Source organism: Cynocephalus volans, chromosome 14 (genome assembly GCF_027409185.1).
Source record: "Cynocephalus volans isolate mCynVol1 chromosome 14, mCynVol1.pri, whole genome shotgun sequence".
Taxonomy (NCBI): domain Eukaryota; kingdom Metazoa; phylum Chordata; class Mammalia; order Dermoptera; family Cynocephalidae; genus Cynocephalus; species Cynocephalus volans.
The window spans coordinates 34,677,556-34,698,716 of NC_084473.1; positions in this window are offsets into that span (position 1 = coordinate 34,677,556).

A 21,161-nucleotide genomic window follows, 5' to 3' on the forward strand; every position below is an offset into this window, starting at 1 on the left:
AGTTTTTTGTTAAGTTTCTACCTTGGGTACCTCTTGAACTCAGGTAGAATAATTTGGGCCCCAAACTTACATGAGTTACACATAGGTCCCTGATTGCAAATTCTTAAAATAGACTTTTTTCTACCCAGAGACTAAGCCAAGACACACAGAGTTCCACGTCATCTCTGCTGCTGAGTGAAATTTGTCTTAATCTACCCTCCTCCTGTGGTTGTAGTCCTGCACGGAGTCTGGCTGTACACTGGACAATCAGTTACCTTCAGCAGACCTGAGGTCTTGTCTCCTGCCCCATGGAATCTAAATCTAAATCTCTAGATTACTGAAACTAACAGCCCCTCTCCAGCCCCTTCTCTCCAGGATGGTTGCTACACCAGTTCACCTATTTACCACTGTGGTTTTCATTTCCCTCTTTTTTTTTTTCTGGCCCCTGGAGATTTTCCATGCTTTCTGCATATTATACAAGTATAATAAATATATGTGTGCATCATTTAAAATAAATGCATAGTTATTGTATTGATAAATCATAATTTATTTACCTACCTGTTGAACTGTTTTGATTTTTCATAATTAGAAATAACACTTGTGCAATCATCCCTGTACCTGAACTTTTGTGGAAATGTGTGATTATTTCCTTGGGATATATTTCTAGCAGTAGATTGCTGAGTCGAAGGATATACATATTTTCAAAGTGCTCACTTCAGCCATAGATGCTACTCTTTAGTACCTTTCTTTCTTCCTTATTTTATACTCACTGATGGACTTAACTTGTAATCTCTGCTAGATTTTAAGCATGATGGTCAGTAAATCCATACTATTCCACTGGCCTGAACAAAGCACTTAATAAAGATCTGTTGGCTTGAATTAAAACAAAATGAGTAATTTTAATGGTTCAGAATCAATATTAATAAACTTATCCTTTAGTTTCACTGGCATACAGCTTCAGCACAGAAAATGACCTCTTAATGCAGGTCCTACCTATCCAGGTTTTGTGCTAGATTTTCAGATACAGGAGAGGATGGAAGATTGGAGAATAATGAATGAGTGTATGGTGGCAAGAGAAACAGAAAAAATGACTAATAAGAACATGAAAAGAAGCTCAATTTCATTAGTCATTAGGGAAATGCCAATCAAAACCACAATGAGACACAACTTCGCACCCACTAGCATGGCTAAACTAAAAGACAGACAGTGACAAGTGTTAGAGAGGATTTGGAGAAATTGGAACTCTCATACATTGCTGGTGGAAATATAAAATTGTTCAGTCACTTTGGAATATCAGTTTGTCAGTACCCCAAAATGTTAAGCATAGAGTTACCATACAATCCAGCCATTTCATTCTTGGGTATCTACCCAGGAAAAATGAAAACATATGTTTACAAAAAAACTTGTACATGAACATTCATAGCATTATTCATAATAGCCAAAAAGTGGAAACAACTTAAATGTCCATCAACTGATGACATGATAAACAAAATGTGGTATATCCACACAATTGAATATTGTTTGATCATAAAAGGAATGAAGTACTGATACATTCTACAACATAAATAAGCCTTGTAAACATTGTCTAGTGAAAGAATCCAGTCATAAAAGACCACACAGTGTACGATTCCATTTATATGAAATGCCCAGAATAGGCAAATCCACAGAGGCAGAAAGTAGATTAGTGGTTGCCAGGAGCTGAGAGGAGGAGATAATAGAGAGGGAACGTTAATTGGTACTGGGATTTTGGGGGGGCGGGGTGATAAAAGTGATCTAAAATTAGGTTATGGTGATGGTTGCACACTCTGTAAATACACTAAAAAACATCGAATTGTTCACATTAGAAGAGTACACTTTAAGGTCTGTAAATTACAACTCAGTAAAGCTGGAAAGAAAAGAGAGAATGAGGGAAAGGAAAAGGGATCTGACCTACTTACTTGCTTCATCTTTCTCCACATTCCATTAACTACCATTCTAATGCATATCCAAATCTCTCTCATTGACTCCAGAATAGTTTGACATTTTCCTCCAAAAGACCAGAGCATGTGAAGAGTTCAGATGCACCCTAACTCCCCCCACCTCATTTTTTCAGCTGCTGTTCACTTCACCCTTTACGGACCCATCCTCAATCTTCACTCATTATTTTATTTTCTGACCACGTGGCTTTGCACTATTTGATCTGTGGAGGAATTTACTGCTATGGCCCTTAGACTTTCATTGTTTAACAGCCTCTTTCTTTATACCACCCGCCTCCTCACAAAAGTCTTTGAGAGCATGGAGAAGGAGGTTTTTATCTTTATATGATGTATTCATAAACTGTGCATATGCTCAAAGGTTACAACTGCTCACTGATTGTGGCTGTAAAACACAAACTTGAATGAGAAATTTCCACTGATGTGACTAGTTGTTTCAGAGACAATGAAACACATACTGTGCAATCTTACTTATGAAACACCCTCTTTTCCACTTCACCCCAAACCTACCTCTGCACCTGGAAAATAGGTATAATGGAGACATCTTCCAGAAGATGGCATAAAAGCCAGAACTAAAAAAAGACAAACACATTAGTCCCCCTGCCTCCAAAATTAACTTCCATAGCACTATCCTTCCCTTACTTCCCCTTCACTAACCTTCTAGCAACCCCACAGTGATTTATAATTACAGCTGTTCTAAAATTTGTTTGCAGTTTTTTGTGTATGGGCACTTCTGTAGGAATTTCCAGAGTATGAAGTAGGCATTTGGGCAGACCTGGGTGGGGGTGGGAGGGAGAGATCTCCTCTCGTTATCGGCAAGTGCACCTCAGGGGAGGCCAGAGTGGTAATTGTATTGTGGTCAGTGAAGGGAAGCTGCTAAAGACATGAAGTCGTGTATCTCCTTTAGACAGGGGGACTGAGTTAGGGGCTGAACCAGTTGTCCAAGAAGATGGAGAGTAAACAGCAACCTGAATTCTGCAGAGACTGGGAAGCCTGATGGAGAAAGCCCCTTTTTTATTCTTACCAACCTATTCTTAGAGATGCTAAAAATTCAGCTGGCATGAGAACTAAATAGATCAGTTTACTTTTTTCCCCAGTAAGCTCTCACACAGCCCTCTTTTTTATTTTTATGGTTGTATACATATGCTTTGATATTTTTCTATTTCTTTTCCCCATTTTCTCTCCAGAGCCCACTCTTAACCATGCAGGATAATGACAGGAAATATACATTTGTTCAAAATAGCATAGAAGCAGTTTACGTTTTTGCTTCACTTTGCCCAAAGGAGAATTATTTTTCCTTTTAAGGTGTTTCCAACTACAAAATTAGGGGAAGAGCAAGGGCAGGCCACACACGGAGAATTTGCACTTTGGTTGACTTGAGTTCACTTTTAAATTTAGAGCCAGGAAGCTTGAAACTAAAACAAACGGCAATGCATTTGACGATGTGTGGTAGGAAATGACCTTTCCTATGCTGAAATCATAAAATAATTTACTATAAGAAATCTTCTTTAATGATAAGTAATAGTCTTTTCAAATAATGTTTTCTTTTTTAAAAACTGGATTTCTAAAGTAATGTCTCAAGACAAATCCTAATTTGCTAAATAGGCAGGATATCCACTGTTGTGGTAGAGACTAGGAGACCACACCCCAAGTCTGCCACCCACCCTGATGCTGGGATCCGAAGCCTCGTGTTAGGGGTTAGAGATTTTCACATGCAGAAGAAAGGTCATTGGCATATAGGTGAAGGGAAAACCGCAGGAATCAATGCTGTCACCCGGGAGGACAGTAACATAGAGAAGAAAAGGGCCCAGGACTGAGCCCTGGGAACACCTAGAAGGAAAGTAAATGGGGAAATGCCAGCAAAGAAGTGAAGAAGGAGCAGTCGGTGACGTGGGACAAAGCCAGAGAGGATCCGCAAGGGTAGGCGTGACACAAGAACGTCACATGAAGGCGGAAGTGGGGGGGGGGCATGTCTAACGAGCCGAAAGGCCAAGCAAGAGGCAGACAGAGCAGTGGCCTGCGGAGGTCATGGGTGACCTGGGCAGGAGCAATTTCTGAGGCATCGTGAGATCTGAAGCCCCATTGGAAGAGGCGGGAAGGAGAAGGCAGGGACTATGCAAAGGGACGACGTGCGAGAAGTTTGGGAAGGGGAGCGAACACTTGAGACAGCAGCTGGATGAGAATGTCGAGTCCTGGGAGAAAAGTGGGTCTCTGATCTCTGTTTCCAGACAGAAGATTCTAGAGCCCGTCAGGACGCTGACGAGAATGTTCCTGAAGGGGGGCTGATATCGCGAGACTAGGAGGGCGGACTTCGCAGAGGGCGAGTCTGAGCCAGTGAGCAGAGGGTGGGAGAGAAACGTACATCATTTCTGAAAGAAAAAGGAAGGGTGGGCTATAAATACAGATGTTCTGTAAATTTGGCTGTGGAGGGCTGGCTGGTTACTCAGTTGCTTAGCTCGCTGTGTTATAACACCAGGGTCGGGGGTTTGAACCCCGTACCAGCCAGTCACAGCAACCCCCCAATTTTTTTTTTTTTTCTCGGTGGAAAGATGCACATGTTCCTCTGGGATCACTTCTTTTTTCCTAGGAAAAATGTGAGGTGAAAGAAAGCGAGCCGAAACGCCAGGTACCCATCAAGTTTATTAAAGGAAAGGAATCTGTGGACTGTGCTCAAAATGGAGGGCAGCAGCCGGGTTGGGGTGGGAGGGCTTATGTAGGCTGTAGGGAAGGCTGAGTAATCAGGGAGGGTGTGGAGCTGCTGTGGAAGATAAGGCTGGGGATGCAATCAGGTGGAAGGTCACACCCATGCGGAAGTAGAGGAGTTTCTATTTCTCCTAAGGGAAAGGCTGGCAGCCATTTTGTGCTCAGTGTGTGTAAAAATGGCCCCGGTCAGGTCCAAGATGGCGCTGGTCACGTCCAAGATCCATTATGAAGCAAGATCAACAGCTGACAGTGGAGGATGTTGGCGAGATGAGGGGATGATAGTGGTGGTTGGAGGACAGAGGGACAAGTGTGAGTAGTCTTTTTGATGAGTGGGAGAGCAAACGCACTAGAGTGGGACAGTAGCCGCTGCAGGTGGGGTTTAGACCCCTGTGATTTATGACCTTGTATTTAATGGGAGGAAGTCAGAGTATGTGTGTTCTTCTCAGGCTGCCTTAAGCAGTGCCAGTGCAGGTGAGGATGAAGTGGGTAGATGGGTTTAACTGGTGTTGGAATTCAGCCAGATGATTATAATGGAGGGGGATGAGTCAGGGAGTTCAGAATGCATGACCATAGAACCCATTCTGGGTAAGGAAAGCAATGCAAACCTAAAGTGGGGGGAAACGGGGAAAAAGGTAGGATCACTGAGATTGAAAGTCTCAATGATTTTTTAAAAGTTACTGCAGCAGAGATATTAGAGCAGGTAAGATGGAAGGATAGGAAAAGCAATCAGAGAATGGACTCGAAGTTGATATTTTGGAAGTCTTGCAGATAATGGTGATATTAAGTTCAAGAATGACTTTGGGGATGAGTCTCTGAAGTTTTCTTGATTTCTAATACCAAACTTCTCCCTTCCCTGTCTTGCCCTAGTGTCATTGTACTTCGTTCAGGTCTCAGCTCAAATGACTAAGTTAGCCCCTCCCCCAACGGCAAAACCCCTGCCACCGTCCACAACATCACCCTAAAAAAAAAATTTCTTCATTCCTCTTCTCAAGACACGTATCATATTATTGACTTGCTTATTTGTTTCCTCTGACTAAAACATAACTTAAGAAGGAAAGAAATATTACCTTTCTAGTTTGCTGTAGCACTCTCAGCTACGGGCACGGTGTCTGGTCCATAGTAGATACTCAATAAATATTTGTTGTGTGAATGAGTAGAATGATCAGGTATGATCTCAGGAGAAAATGTGACCTACCTGCAACTCTAAATACTGAAATCACTTAAAATGCCCTTCTTTCCCATTGGAGCCTCCATTTCTGCTCAAATGAAACTGCCATGTGATACCCCAAGATGGACACACCATCCCCCACCATCCACAGGGTATTCCAGCTGAGAATGCATATCCGGAGTCTAACCATGAGGAAAAAATCAGGCAAACACAAAAGGAGGAATTTTCCATTTTTTTAAAAAAGGAAGAAGCTCCTTCAAACATGTTGATGTTGTCAAAGACAAAGAAAGCTGTAGAAATGTTCTACATTAAAAGAGGCTAAGGAGATATGACAACTAAATGCAGTATCTGATCCTAGCCTGGATCCTGCATTGAAGGGAGAGGAAATGCTCTAAAGGACATTATATAGAGAGACAGTAGATTAGATCAAAATATTTCATCAGTGTAAACTAATGAGGTTGCTAACTGTACTGTGATTACATAAGAAAGTATCCCTATTCTTAGGAAATACACGCTAAAGTATTTGGGGAAAGGGGAACATAATGTATGCAACTTGCTAAATAGATATACAGATACAGATGGCACAAATGACAAAGCAAATGGGGTAAAAGTTAACAACAGGTAAATTTAGGTAAAGGGAATATGGGCATTTGTTAGAAAGAAGGAAGGAAGGAAAGAAAAAGAAACAAGAAATAATAAGTTGAAATTTCAGAAGGAGAGAGCAGAACTGTAGTTGTTAGAAGCCAGGAAATGGAGAGGTAGAGGGGGAAGAGGGAGAGGTTGGTTAATGGACACGAAACAGTTAGGTAGGAAAAATAAGTTCTATTGGTGTACAGTTGAGCTAGGCATCTGTAATTAATAATAATTTACTGCATGTTATCAAATGGCTAGAGGTGAGGAGGTCAAATGTCTTCGTCACAAAGCAATAATTAAGTTTTGTAAGGATGGATATGCTGATTACCCTTATTTGATCATCATACATTATACACATGTATTGATATACAACTCCATACCCCACATATATGCATAATCAATATATTTCAGTTAAACACACGCGCGCGTGCGCGCGCACACACACACACACACACACACACACACACACATTTTCCATTCACATCTCTTCTTTGGTGAGGTGTCTGTTCAGATCTTTTGCTCATTTTAAAATCATGTTTGTTTGTTTTCTTGTTATTGAATTTTAAGAGTTCTTTGTACATTTTGGATAATAGTCCTTTATCAGATATGTCTGTTGCAAATACTTTCTCCCAGTCTGTGGCTTGCCTTATTCTCTTGACAGTGTTTTTTGCAAAGCAGTTTTTAATTTTAATAAAATACAGTGCATCAGTTATTTTTTTCATAGATCATGCTTTTGGTGTTGTATCTAAAAAACCAAAGTCAGACCCAAGGTCATATAGATGACCTTTTCTCCTGTGTTATCTTCTAGGAGTTTTATGGTTTTGCATTTTAACTTTCAGTCTATGATCCATTTTGAGTTAGTTTTTGTGAAAGGTGTAAGGTCTGTGTCTGATTTGCTCTTGTGTATGTGGATGTCTGGTTGCTTCAGCACCATTTGTTGAAAAGACCATCTTTTCTCCATTGGACTGCCTTTGCTACTTTGTCAGAGATCAGTTATAAATTCATGTTTATGTGGGTCTGTTTCTGGGCTTTTTGCTTTGTTCCATTGACCTGTTTGCCTCCTCTTTTGCCAATACTACACTGTCTTGGTTACTGTAACTTTATGATAAGTGAAGTCAGGCAGTATCAGTCCTCTAACTTTGCTCTTCTTCAGTACTGGGTTAGTGATTCTTGGTCTTTTGACTCTTTATATAATCTTTAGAATAATTTTTCCATCATAAACAAAATAATTTGCCAGGATTTTGATTAGAGCAAAGAAATGTTTTTTACATTTTTGAGAGTTTATAATTTTTGTCAGTAGGAATGTTAGTCCAATGCAAGCGTCAAAGTCTAGCCCAGCACTGACTATATTTGCCAAATTGGGGAATGAGAAGTTTAAATCCCAGACCCTGCTCTCAGTATTTTAAAATTTCAGTTGGAAAGAAAAGATTAACACATGAAACAACTGGAGTACAAAAAAGCAATGTAGCACTTAATATCACTGGGGTAATAAAACTAACCAATGCTTTAAGAATTTAGAGAACATTTTTATACATGAATGTCAAAATTCTGTGCCATCACCCAAACTCTTTCCTTGAAAATTCTTTGCTTGGGGTAGAGTATGTGAAAGATTAGATATTTCAGAAGTTGAGTGTCATTGCTGTTTTTCATGTCCCAGAGGACTAGGATTTTGAGATGGCCTAATGTCAAGTAATAATCATCTTGATAATGTGCATCATGGTCTGCCCCTTGGCTAGGACACTGAAAACAAAATACTGAAATTCATTATGTTTCTTATTTCCTATGAACCTTAAACTTCCATAGCATCACCCAAGAAAACCTTTGGGACGACTAAGGGTTGCCCTGGGGAGTGAGATTAAGGGAAATTGACTTTACTAACTAGAATTTGAATTCTAAGAATTCAGTTAGCTAATTCAAGTAATTTTCTAGGAAGAGAAGGAAAAGGGCACAGGGGAAAGAGAAAAAATATTTGGGTAGATTGTCTACTTTGGTTTCCACAACTCTTTCTTTCCCCCACCCCATTAACTCTTGATGTTTAAGAGTACCGCTTCACTTAGGTTCCTCGTGTGCTTGCCCACAGAAAGGCAGTGATCTGTTTGCCAAATCAATTAACTTTTACAATTCAGTCGTCAATTCAGAATTCCAGAAAGACATTCTCATACCCTTGCTATGAACTAAAGAGAACACAAACCCTACAAAACCAAAATCTATTTTTAAATTCTCAAAATTATTAAACATAAACATGGAATTAACTTCATTATCAGAACAAGGTATAGACACTGATCGATTCAATGAGAGTCAAGCACCCAGCTCCTAAAGAGAAGGAATTCTCCTTTGGCTGGCTTCTTAGATTTATTTATTTATTTTTATTTATTTATTTATTTATTTTATTTTGTCGATATACATTGTGGCTGATTATTGCTCCCCATCACCAAAACCTCCCTCCCTTCTCCCTCCCCCCCTCCCCCCAACAATGTTCTTTCTCTTTGCTTGTCGTATCAACTTCAAGTAATTGTGGTTGTTATATCTTCTTCCCCCCCGTTTTGTTTGTGTGTGTGTGTGTGTGTGTGTGTGTGTGTGTGTGTGTGTGTGTGTGTGTGTGTGAATTTATATATTAATTTTTAGCTCCCACCAATAAGTGAGAACATGTGGTATTTCTCTTTCTGTGCCTGACTTGTTTCACTTAATATAATTCTCTCAAGGTCCATCCATGTTGTTGCAAATGGCAGTATTTCATTCGTTTTTATGGCTGAGTTGGCTTCTTAGATTTAGCATGTGGCAGCAGAGCCCTTTGATACCTACATCTATTGATCATTCCTTCAGTTACTACAAGAATTACATGATCAAAATTCATTGCGTATGGGTGAAAGGCACCTTGCATATTGACATTCAAAAGCAGATCCTTTGTACAAACCAGTTATTTACTGAGATTCTTGAGCTATTAGTGTCAAAGTGAAATAGAGTGGTCAGCAGTTATCTAGTGAATTTTAGATTAAGTAAATTAAACCATTCCCAGGCAATAAAATAATCTATTCTTTTTAATGGTAGCTTTGCTTCTTTTTATCCCAGAACAGTCTGATATTTAGTAACCCCAGGTATTATATATGAGCTTGACCAAAAATCTTCAAATTGTTTATTATTTTGTGAGCTGCTAACAGAAATGTTTAAAATATTATACTTTCTATCTCCAATCATTCATTTATTCAACAAGGCTTTATCAAGTTCTGCCTGTATTCCAGAATCTGTACCAGACCCTGAAGATAGAGAGAGGAGCAAAATTTAGCTCCTGGACTCAAAAAGTTCACAGATTTTCACAAATCATTCTAGCAAGTGGCACATAGCCTAATTGAGTAGTCCTCAAAGTCCTATGGAAATTAAAAAAGGAGATGACATGTAAGTAGAAAAGGATGAACAGGAGTGTGCTGGGCTGAGTCTGGGAGGAAGGACATTCCTGTAAGAGAAGTTGCACCTGCAAAGACAGGAAGGTGTTACCTCATACAGGACAAACAGGCAGGTGGCTGTGCCAAGAGTACAGGAGGATGAGGGTGGGAGAAGGTCAGTGGAGGCACTGAGGACTAGTATGCCATGCTGAGGAGTTCAGATCTCCTTCTGCAGTGAGGAGCCGCCAGAAGATTTTAAGCAGGACACAATCAGATGTATGCTTACAGATTCCTCTGGAAACCATGGGGAGAATGGACTGGATGGGGATAAGACTAAAATTGGAGAAACAAGTCAAGAATTTATACAATTGTCCAGACAAGAAACAATGACAATGGAATATTATTTAGCCATAAAAAGAAATAAAGTACTGGTACCTGCTACAACATGGACGAACCTCAAAAACATCATGCTATGTGAAAGTAGCCAATTACAAAAGGTCATATGTTGCGTAATTCCATCCGAATGAAATGTTCAGAACTGGCAAATTTATAGTGACAGAAAGTGATTAGTGATGCATAGAGGTGGGAGCCAGAAGGGATTGGGAAAATGGCTAAGGATTGTGGAATTTCTTTCTGGGGTGATGAAAATGTTCTAGAATTGATTGTGGTAATAGATGCACAACTCCGTGAGTGTACTAAAAGCCATTGATTTGTACACTTTAAAAGTGTGAATTTTATGGTACATGAATTACAGCACAATTTTTTTTTAAAAAAAGATTTTTTTAAGAGAAAACAAAAAGAAACAATGAAGCCAGAACAAGAAAGTTAATGATACTCTGATTCTGACCTGCAGAGCTGAGCGGATGGAGCTGCCACAAATCAGGACAGGAAATTTAGCTCCTTTCTGGACATTTTGACTGGAGATGCCTGTGAAGTTGTATTAGGCAGCTCAGGCTGCCATAACAAATACCACAGACTGGGTGGCTTAAACAACAGACATTTATTTCTCACAGTTCTGAATGCTAAGAAGTCCAAGATCAAGGTGCCCAAAGAATCATTTCCTGGCAAGGGCCCTCTTCCCAGCTTGTAGATAGCGCCTTCTTGTTGCGTGCTTACATGACAGACAGATAGAGCTCTAGTCTCTAATCCTCTTCTTATAAGGAAGCTAATCCCGTGGGTAGGCCCCCCATGACTTACCTAAACCTAGTCACCTCCCGAAGATCTCTTCTCCAAATACCATCACAGTGGAGGTTAGGGCTTCCACATATTGATTTTGGGGTGACACAAATATTCAGTTTAGAACACAGGTATCAAATGATGATGAATAATAGCAAAGGAAATTTATAGGAGAGAATCCAGAGATACGTTTTTGAAAGAATTCAGCATAAACTTTGTACTTAAAACCATGGAAGTGAATAAAACTAAACATGATTTTGCTGACTCAGGGAATGTGGTGTCCAAGTGGGCCATGCTGGCCTCTGGAATATAGCCACCGCACCTGCAGCAGGCCCACTAGCGGGATACCGAACACGGGCTTCCTGGCTTTTGAGAAATGTCACGGACTCCCGCCTTTGCTCGTCTGTCACATGGCTGGGAACATCCTACTCGATTCACTGCATCGTGTTCATTTTTGCTGTTCTGCTAATGAAGTGGTTATGTTTGGCTTTCATCATAATTAGAGCTCATTTAGTTCAAGTGCTTTGTAATTAATCTTTTATGCTAATTAATCTTTTTATACATTAATACATCACAACACACGTGAAAGCAAAGCATTTTTCCTACTTGCAAATTAAATTAAGTTTTTTCAGCTAAGAACAAGGTGGAAGGAGAAATATCTAACCATCGGGCCTCAGGAAACTCCCTGTGATGAAAAACGCACTCTCCAGTCTGCATTAAAATTTGCACTTGGAAAATAGGAAAAATAAGTTCACCCAAATCATACATTTACCCCCTTTTCTCAGCTAACAAGGTATCCCTTCTCAACTAGTTTGTGGTTTAAAAAAATGAAAAAAGAAACAAAGATTTTTCAATACTCATTTTTATATCTAGTCAAGATTTCTTCATTTGAATTTTAAATGTGGAGTTATGGAGCAAAAGTAAATACTGCCAAAGCGGATGCTCCAGATTATGTTGTCTATTATTACCTTTCAAGCATAAACAGGCCTTAGCAAGTCCTGCTTTATGATTTAAAAAAATCTTCCTTGTGTGTTTTTCGTGCCCTAATCCTCTCAGTGACCTGCGATGGAAGCAGCGCATTCAAGCCTGCTTGCATTCAGACCCTGACTTCATTTTCCTAGCTGTGTGTCGCCAGGCATGTCACTTTATCTCTCTGTCTCTGTTTTCTCATTTCTAAAATGATTTCTACTCATTGGGATGGCTTGAGGATTAAATGAGTTCATATAGGCAAAATGCTTAGGACTGTGCCTGGCATAGAGTAAATGCTCAGTAGTTATCATTATTGTCATCATTTTCCAAGACCAGAGGCACAGAGAAGCAAAGCTACTCCAATAGCACACAGCAGAGCTTAGACTCCTGTCCCCAATCTATTAGGAGTTGCAGAGGCTTTCCACTCTGTTACTGTGCCAATACACGCAGAGCTCCAGGACACAGCCCAGCACTTTACTGAACGTGCCAAGGAGGACACTGGGTGGTGCTGAACCAACGGGGACTCTGTGACCAGGGTGTTCAGAAAGCCTCTCCCACACTCCTAGCCCGATGACAGCCAAGCTTGGGGTTTCTGGGGTTATAGTCACTCTTGACAGGGCAACCTCCAGCTGATGGATGCTGCATAAACTATGCTGTTTGTTTGTGTTGTGCCCAGACACAGCATAGTGAATCTCTGGCTTTCCATTTATGATAGATTCCTAGAACGGGTATTATTGGGTCAAAGATTACAAAACTTTTTTTTTTGTCCCATGGTACAGTCTGCCAAATTACTTTCTGAAAAGATTGTACCAATTTCTACTGCTTGCTCTGAGTATTACATGAGAATGATGGTTTTTGCTCTTACTAGTGTTAAATATTTCCTTTGGGGGCCGACCCTGTGGCTCACTCGGGAGAATGCGGCACTGGGAGTGCCGAGGCCGCAGGTTCGGATCCTATATAGGGATGGCTGGTGCACTCACTGGCTGAGAGCAGTGCGGATGACACAAAGCCAAGGGTTACGATCCCCTTACCGGTCACAAGAAAAAAAAAATTTTTCCTTTGGAAAAAAATCTCTGTTAAACCAACAGGCTGAAAATGGTGTTTCATTGTCATTTTAATTTGTATTTCTCAAATGTCCAGATAGATTAAATAATTTTTTCTACATGCTTATTGCCATTTAGACTGTGTGTATGTATTGTTTATGTCATCGTCTTACTTTTTTCTGTTTGGTGGTCCTTTTGAAGTTTTCTTATTAATTTTAAGTATTTTTATATTTTAAGAATATTAACCCTTTGTTATATTTATTGAAAATATGTTCTCCCATTTGGTCACAGTGTATTCCTTCATAGTGTATGTGTGGATTTTTTTTAAAAAACCGTGTTACAGTTTAAATGCTAATGTGCTAAACCTATTGATTTTTTCTTTTGTGATTTCTTTCACAGCTTTTATGCAATTTCAGTCACGTTCCCACTCAGACTCTACCCTTTCAAACAGAAGTTCTGTTCATTGGGAACTCTCCAGGCCACCGTCCCCCAGCATCACTACCATCACTCTGGCCACCTCCATCCAGAGACAGATGTCACCTATACACGCTTTTCCAAATGGTGATTTGCCATTTTTTCCTACATTAAGACTAAAATATTATGACAAACATTGATCTGTGCCACCCCAGCTTTGTGCAGGCATTCTTGGGACCCCTTCTATAAAGAGACCCAAGCCATGTTTTGAATTTCTTAAAAGGCACTCCAAGCCCTTCATTTATGCATGTGGCGAGGAATTTGGTTCACCTCCAGACACATCACATTCTACTGCTCTGCATCAAGTCCTGGCTTGCATTTGCTTCTCATTTGCATAGATTTACAAGCCAAAATATTTGGATGCCATAGGAAAACTTAAAAATCTGCTATGTCCTTCTCCTTCACAGCAGCTATAACTACTAAGAAAAAGATCTGATTCCTGAATTCTCTGATCTTAGAACAAAGCATAAAATAATCATTAATAATAATTTGCACAGCAATTTATGAATTACAAGGTATTTTATTTTACCAACTTTATCTCATTTGATACTCAAAATGGTCCAGCAAATTATTTTTCTGATTTTACAAATGAAGAAACTGAGTGTTCAAAGTGACTTGTTTGAAGCCGAAGAACCAAAGATGTGAACACAGGTCTCCTGACATGAATCTGATGCTCTTTCTTCTAAAACTTGTTTCCTATTTCTAATCCAATTTCCCATTCCTGACACCATTTTTTGTTTGTTTTTAGAAATTTTTCTTTTTATTTTGAATAGTTTCAGATTTTCAACCAAGTTTTATTTAATTTTTTTATTCAAAATGTTTTAACATTTACTTGTACATATCTGTGGGGTACAGTGCGTTGCTTCAGTACATGCATATACTGCACAATGATTCGCTCGGAGTAGACAGCATAGTTTTGTACCCATTAGTGCACCACTTTTCCTGCTCCCTCCTACCCCCCACCCCCAGCCTCTGGTAACAGTTATTCTACTCTCTACTTCTATGAGAACCACTTTTCTTTTATTTTTAGATTCTACATGAGTCGTATAATGCAGTATTTGTCTTCCTGTGCCTGACTTACTTCACTTAACATGATGGCTTCCAGTTCCATCTATGTTGCTGCAAATGATAGGATATGATTTTTTTTTCATAGCAGAGTAGTATTCCATTGTGTACATATACCACAATTTTTTTATCCATTCACCTGTTGATGGACATTTCAGTTAATTCCATCTCTTCTCTGTTGTGAATACTGCTGTGATAAACATGGCAGTGCAGCTGTCTTTTTGATATATTGAGTTCATTTCCTTTGGGATCTATTTTTAGTTCCCTGAGGAACCTCCATACTGTTTTCCACAACTGCTGTACCAATTCACATCCCACCAACAATGTTGGACAGTTCCCTTTTCTCCACATCCTTGCCAGAATTTGTTATTTTCTATCTTTTTTTTTTTTTTTTGTCGTTTTTTCATGACCGGCACTCAGCCAGTGAGTGCACCGGTCAGTCCTATATAGGATCCAAACCCGCGGCGGGAGCGTCGCCGCACTCCCAGCGCAGCACTCTACCAAGTGCGCCATGGGCTCGGCCCGTTATTTTCTATCTTGTTGATAAAAGTTAGTCATACTAACTGTGGTGAGATGATATCTCATTGTGGTTTTCATTTGCGTTTCCCTGATGATTAGTGATTTTGACCACTTTTTCATGTACCTGTTGGCCATTTGTATGTCTTCTTTTGAGAAATGTCTGTTCAGATCCTTTGCCCATTTTTTTAGTTGGGTTGTTTGGTTTTTTTGCTGCTGAGTTGTTTGAGTTCCTTACATATTCTGAAGATTAGCCTCTTGTCCAATGTGTAGCACAGTAGACTGAATGTCCCCCTCAGACTCACTTAAGCTTGAATTGTGTCCCCCAAGTTTTATGTATTAGAAACTTGGTCCCAACTGTGACTGTTAAGAAGGTCGGAAATACTATTATGGTAACTGAAAGGTGGGGTATTGAAAAGTTGGTTAGATTGTAGGACCATGCTGTAGTGAATGGATTAAAAATGGTGATCAGGGGCATGGTTCTGAGGGCTTTAAAAGAAGAGGAGAGTCTCTCTTGTTCTCTCTCTGCTCTCTCTGCTCCACCACCTTCTGCCATGTGAGACTCCTGTGGTTCTGTTACCACCAAGACCTTCACTAGCTATGTTCTCTGGACTTTGGACTTCCTAGCCACTGAAACTGTAAGCAATAAATTTCATTTTCTTTATAAATCATCGAGTTCCATGTATTTTGTTATAAGCAACAGAATCAGACTAACACATGTAGTTTGCAAACATTTTCTCCCATTTTGTAGATTGTCTCTTTGTTGACTGTTTCCCTTACTGTGCAGAAGCTTTTCAGTTTGATGAAGTCTCATTTGTGTATTTTTGCTTTAGTTGCCTGTGCCTTTGTAATCTTGCTCGAAAATATGCTGCCCACTTGCATTTTATGTAGTGTTTTCCCTATGTTTTCTTGTAGTAGTTTCATAGTTGCAATCATAAACTTAGGTCTTTAATCCATTTTGAGTTGATTTTTGTATATGGTGAGAGATACGGATCTAATTTCAATTTTCTGCATGTGGATATCCAATTTTCCCAGCACCATTTGTTGAAGAGGCAGCCCTTTCCCTATTGCTTGTTTTTGGCACATTTGTCAAAAATCAGTTGGCTTTAAATGTGAGGGTTTATTTCAGGGCTCTCTATTCTATTCCATTGGTCAATTTGTCTGGTTTTATGCCAGTACCATGCTGTTTTGATTACTATAGCTTTATAGTATATTTTGGAGTCAGGAAGTATGTCTCCAACTTTGTTCTTTTTGTTCAAGATTGCTTTCACTATATGAGGTCTTTTGTGGTTCCATACGAATTTTAAGATTGTTTTTTCTACTTCTGTGAAGCATGTCATTGGTATTTTGATAGGGATTGCATTGAATGTGTAGATTGCTTTGGGTAATATGGACATTAAGATGCTGCTAATTTTTCCAACCCATGGACATGGGATATCTTTCCATTTATTTGTGTCCTCTTCAATTTTTTTTTACCAATATCTTATAGTTTTCATTGTAGAGGTCTTTCACCTCTTTGGTTAAATTTACTCCTAGGTATTTTATATTTTTGGTATCTACTGTAAATGGGATTACTTTCTTTATTTCTCTTCAGCCATTGTGTTATTGGCTTATAGGAAGGCTATTAATTTTTGTGTGTTGATTTTGTATCCAGCCACTAAATTAAATTTATTTATTAGTTCTATGTATAAGATCATGTTATCTGCAAATAGGGAGAGTTTGGCTTCCTTCTTTCCAATGTGAATGCTTTTTATTGCTTTCTCTTGTCTTATTGCACTAGCTGGAATTTCTAGTACTATGCTGAATAAGAGTGGGGAAAGTGGGCCTTGTCTCATTCCAGACCTTAGAGGAAAAGCCTCCAAATTTTGTCCATTTAGTATGATACTGGCTGTGGGCTTATTGTATATGGTCTTTATTATGTTGGGGTACATTCCTTCTGTACCTAATTTGTTGAGTATTTTTATCCTGAAGGGGTGTTGGTTTTCACCAAATGCTTTTTCTGCATCTATTGAAATGATCATATGGGTTTTTTCCTTCTGTTGATGTGATGCATCATGTTTATAGATTTGCAAATGTTGAGCCATCCTTGCATACCTGGGATGAATCCCACTTGATCATGATGTATTGTCTCTTTAATATGTTGCTGAACTCTGTTTGCTAGTATTTCATTGAGAATCTTTACATCTGTGTTTATTAGAGATATTGGTCTGTAGTTTTTTTGTGTGTCTTTTTCAAGTTTTGGTATGAGGGTAATGCTGGCCTCATGAATGAGTTTGGAAGTATCCCCTCCTCTTCAATTTCTCAGATGAATTTGAGGAGAATTGGTATTAGTTCTTTAAATGTTCAGTAGAATTCAGCGTGTGAAGCCATCTGGTGCTATGGTTTTCTTTGTTGGAGGACTTTTTATTACTGCTTCAATCTCATTACTCATTATTGGCCTGTTTAGGTTTTCTAGTTCTTCATGATTCAACTTCAGTAAGTTGTACATATCCAGGAATTTATCCATTTCTTCTAAGTTTTCCAGTTTGTTCACATATAGTTGTTCATAGCAGTCTCTTATGATCCTTTGTATTTTTGTGGTATCAGTTGTAATGTTTCCTTTTTCATTTCTGTTTTTATTTATTTGAGTTTTCTCTCTTTTTTTCTTCATTAGTCTAGCTAAAGGTTTATTGATTTTGTTTATCTTTTCAAAGAACCAACTCTCTGCTTCATCAATCTTTTGTATATTTTTAAATCGCTCTGATCTTTCTTATATCTCTCCTACTGATTTTGCATTTGGCTTGTTCTTGTTTTTCCAGCTCCTTGAGATGTAATGTTGAGTTGTTTATTTGGAGTCTTTCTTCTTTCTTCATACAGGCATTTATTGCTGTAAACTTCCCTCTTAGAACTGCTTTTGCTCTATCCCCTAGGTGCTGGTATGTTGTATTTTCATTTTTATTTGTCTCCAGGAATTTTAAAATTTCCTTCTTGATTTCTTCTTTGACCCAGTCATTGTTTAATAGCATATTGTTTAATTTCCATTTATTCATACAGTTTCTAGTGTACCTTTTGTTGTTGATTTTTAGTTTTATTCCATTATGGTTAGACAAGATAGTTGGTATGATTTTGATCTTTTAGAATTTGTTGAGACTTGTTCTGTGTCCTGATAAATGGTCTATTCTGGAAAATGTTCCATGTGTTGCTGAGAAGAATGTGCATTATGAAGCTGTAGGACAAAATGTTCTATAAACGTCCATTAGGTCAAGTTGACCTAGAGTAGAGATTAATTCTGATGTTTCCCAATTAATTTTCTGTCTGGATGATTTGCTGAAAATGGGGTATTAAAGTCTCCAACTATTATTATGCTGAAGTCTATCTCTCCTATCAGGTCCAATAGTAATTGCTTTATATAACTGGGTGCTCTGGAATTGGATGCATATATGTTTAGAATTGCTATATCCTCTTGCTGAATTGATCCCTTTGTCATTATATAATGACCTTCCTTATCTTTTTTTTTTTACTTTCCTTGGCTTGAAGTCTGTTTTATCTGATATAAGTATAGCTACTCCTGCTCTTTTTTGGTTTCCATTTACATGCAATATCTTTTTCTGTCCCTTCACTTTCAGCTGGTGTTTGTCTTTATTGGTTAAGTGAGTTTCTTGTAGGCAGCATATTGTTGGTTCTTGTTTTATAATCCATTCAGACATTCTGTCTTTAAATTGGGGCATTTAATCCATTTACATTTAGGGTTATTATTTATATATATCGACTTGTTATTGCCATTTTGCTTTTTTTTTCCTGGTTGGTTTGCAGATCCTTTTGTCCTTTTTTCTGGTCTTTCTGTCTTCCTTTGTGGTTGAATGATTTTGTCTAGGTTAATATTTTTATTTCTTGCTATTAATTTTTAGTATGTCTCATAAGTTTTTGTGTTATGGTTACCCTGAGGCTTACAAAAAAACCTGTTATAGTTATTAGAAATTATTTTAGACTAATAACAACTTAACTTTGATATCTAAGAAGAAAGAAAAAGCCAAAGCCAACCCTACACTTTGATGTCATTTCCTCCTCTTTTTGACATTTTGTTGTTCCAAGTTATATCTTTTAATACTGCCTTTCTCTTATATGGTTGTTGTATATGTTATTGTCTTGTAAGGTTTATCCTTTAGTCTTTATCCTAAGGATATTTTTTAAATAGTGCAGTACAAAGAATTTTTGTACACTCTTCACCCAGCTTCCCCAAATATTAACATTTCACATAAATTCACACACTGCCATCATCTAATCTGTAGACCTCATTTAAATTTCACCAATTTTTCCATTAATGTTGTTTTTTCTGGTCCATGGTCAATTCTAAGGTAACGTATTGTATTTAATTGCCATATCTCCTTGGTCTCCTTTATTCTGCAACAGTTCCTAGTCTTTGTCTTTAATTAATTTGACACTTGAAACATACTAACCAGTTAATTTATAGACTGTTCTTCTCTCTGGGTTTGGCTGCCACTTCCTCATAATTAAAGTCAGATATGCATTTTTGGCAAGAGTACTAAAGAAATGATGTTGTCTTCTCAGTACATCATCTTAGGAGGCACATGATGTCAATTTGTCTAATTACTCATGATGTAAGCTGTGATCAATTGGTTAAGTGGTCTCTTCCTGGTTTCTCCATTGTAAAGATACTATTTCCCCCTATTTATTTATTTATTTTGTGACTGGTAAGGGGATCGCAACCCTTGGTGTGGTGTCGTCTGCACTGCGCTCAGCCAGTGAGCGCACTGGCCATCCCTATATAGGATCCGAACCTGTGACCTCGGCACTCCCAGCGCCGCCGCACTCTCCCTAGTGAACCACAGGGTCGGCCCCTATTTCCCCCTATTTAATTAAAAAATATCTTCTGGGTAGATCCTTTGAGACTACATAAATATCCTATTTCTCATCATCTTTTCACCCACTACTGTGTTGTTTGTGAAATGTTAGTCTTCTATTTTCGTCATTCTTTCTTCATTTATTAGTTGAAATTCCTCTGTAAGGAAGAGCTGTCTCTTCTCCCCCATTCATTTACTTATTTGATTATTTATTTATATCAGTATGGAACCATAAATTATTATTTTGTTGTATGTGTTTTAATTCACTAATGATATTATTTACTTTATTGTTCAAATTGTCCCAAATTTGGCTATTGAGAACTCCTTCAAGTTGGCTCCGGTGTCTTTTTGACACGTTACCATCATTTTTTGAGCACTTCTTACTTACTGGCTCCAAAATGTTCCAGGCACATCTTGTACTTTTCCATTCTCAGTCCTAGAAGTAGCTATTTTCCAAGGAGCTCTGATTCTGTTTATTTAAGAATGATATTTAGAAACCAAGCTTTTGGTCCCACATATGCTCATTGGTAGTGGGGTTTCACTGCTTCTAGGCCTTCTCAGCAAGCAGAGCAAAGAGATAGATATATGTACACACACATCTATATCTATTTCTATATCAGTAAATGGCAAAAATGTTATTCCTTCTTTACTAATTTTGTTTTCCTTTAATAGGGTTATCATATTGAATTGCATTGGCTGGTATATCTAGAACAATATTGAATAGTAGTAGTGGAGTGGTAAACTTGCTGAGTTCCTGATTTTAGTGGAAATGCCTCTAGAGTTTTGCCATTGAGTAAGATGATGGATTTTAGAACTAAGGCATATATACTTTATTATATTAAAGTATCCATTAATTCTTATCTTGAGTATTTTTATCAGCAAGAAGAAATCTAAATTTAGAAAAAGGGCACAAGAAAGACACATGGCAAGCACAAACACTAATAAAATATGCCAGGGTATTAACAGTAAAAATCTTTTTTTAAAAAGGATAACAATCTAGTTTTTTTTTATTTTTAAAAGGTAACATTAAAATTATTAACAAATTGACAAGATGTGGGGGCATAACTAAAATGAACTAAAATCTCTGTCAGGTTTAAGAAGAAAGTAAAAATTATAAATAACTTTTTTAAAGGTTTACAGCTTCGTATGTGGGTGAAAATTTAAAAGGTAAACACTGAAAGTTTAGAAACAGTATGCGTAGATTACAAATACAACAGTGGGGATAAGGGGAAGAGGGAACA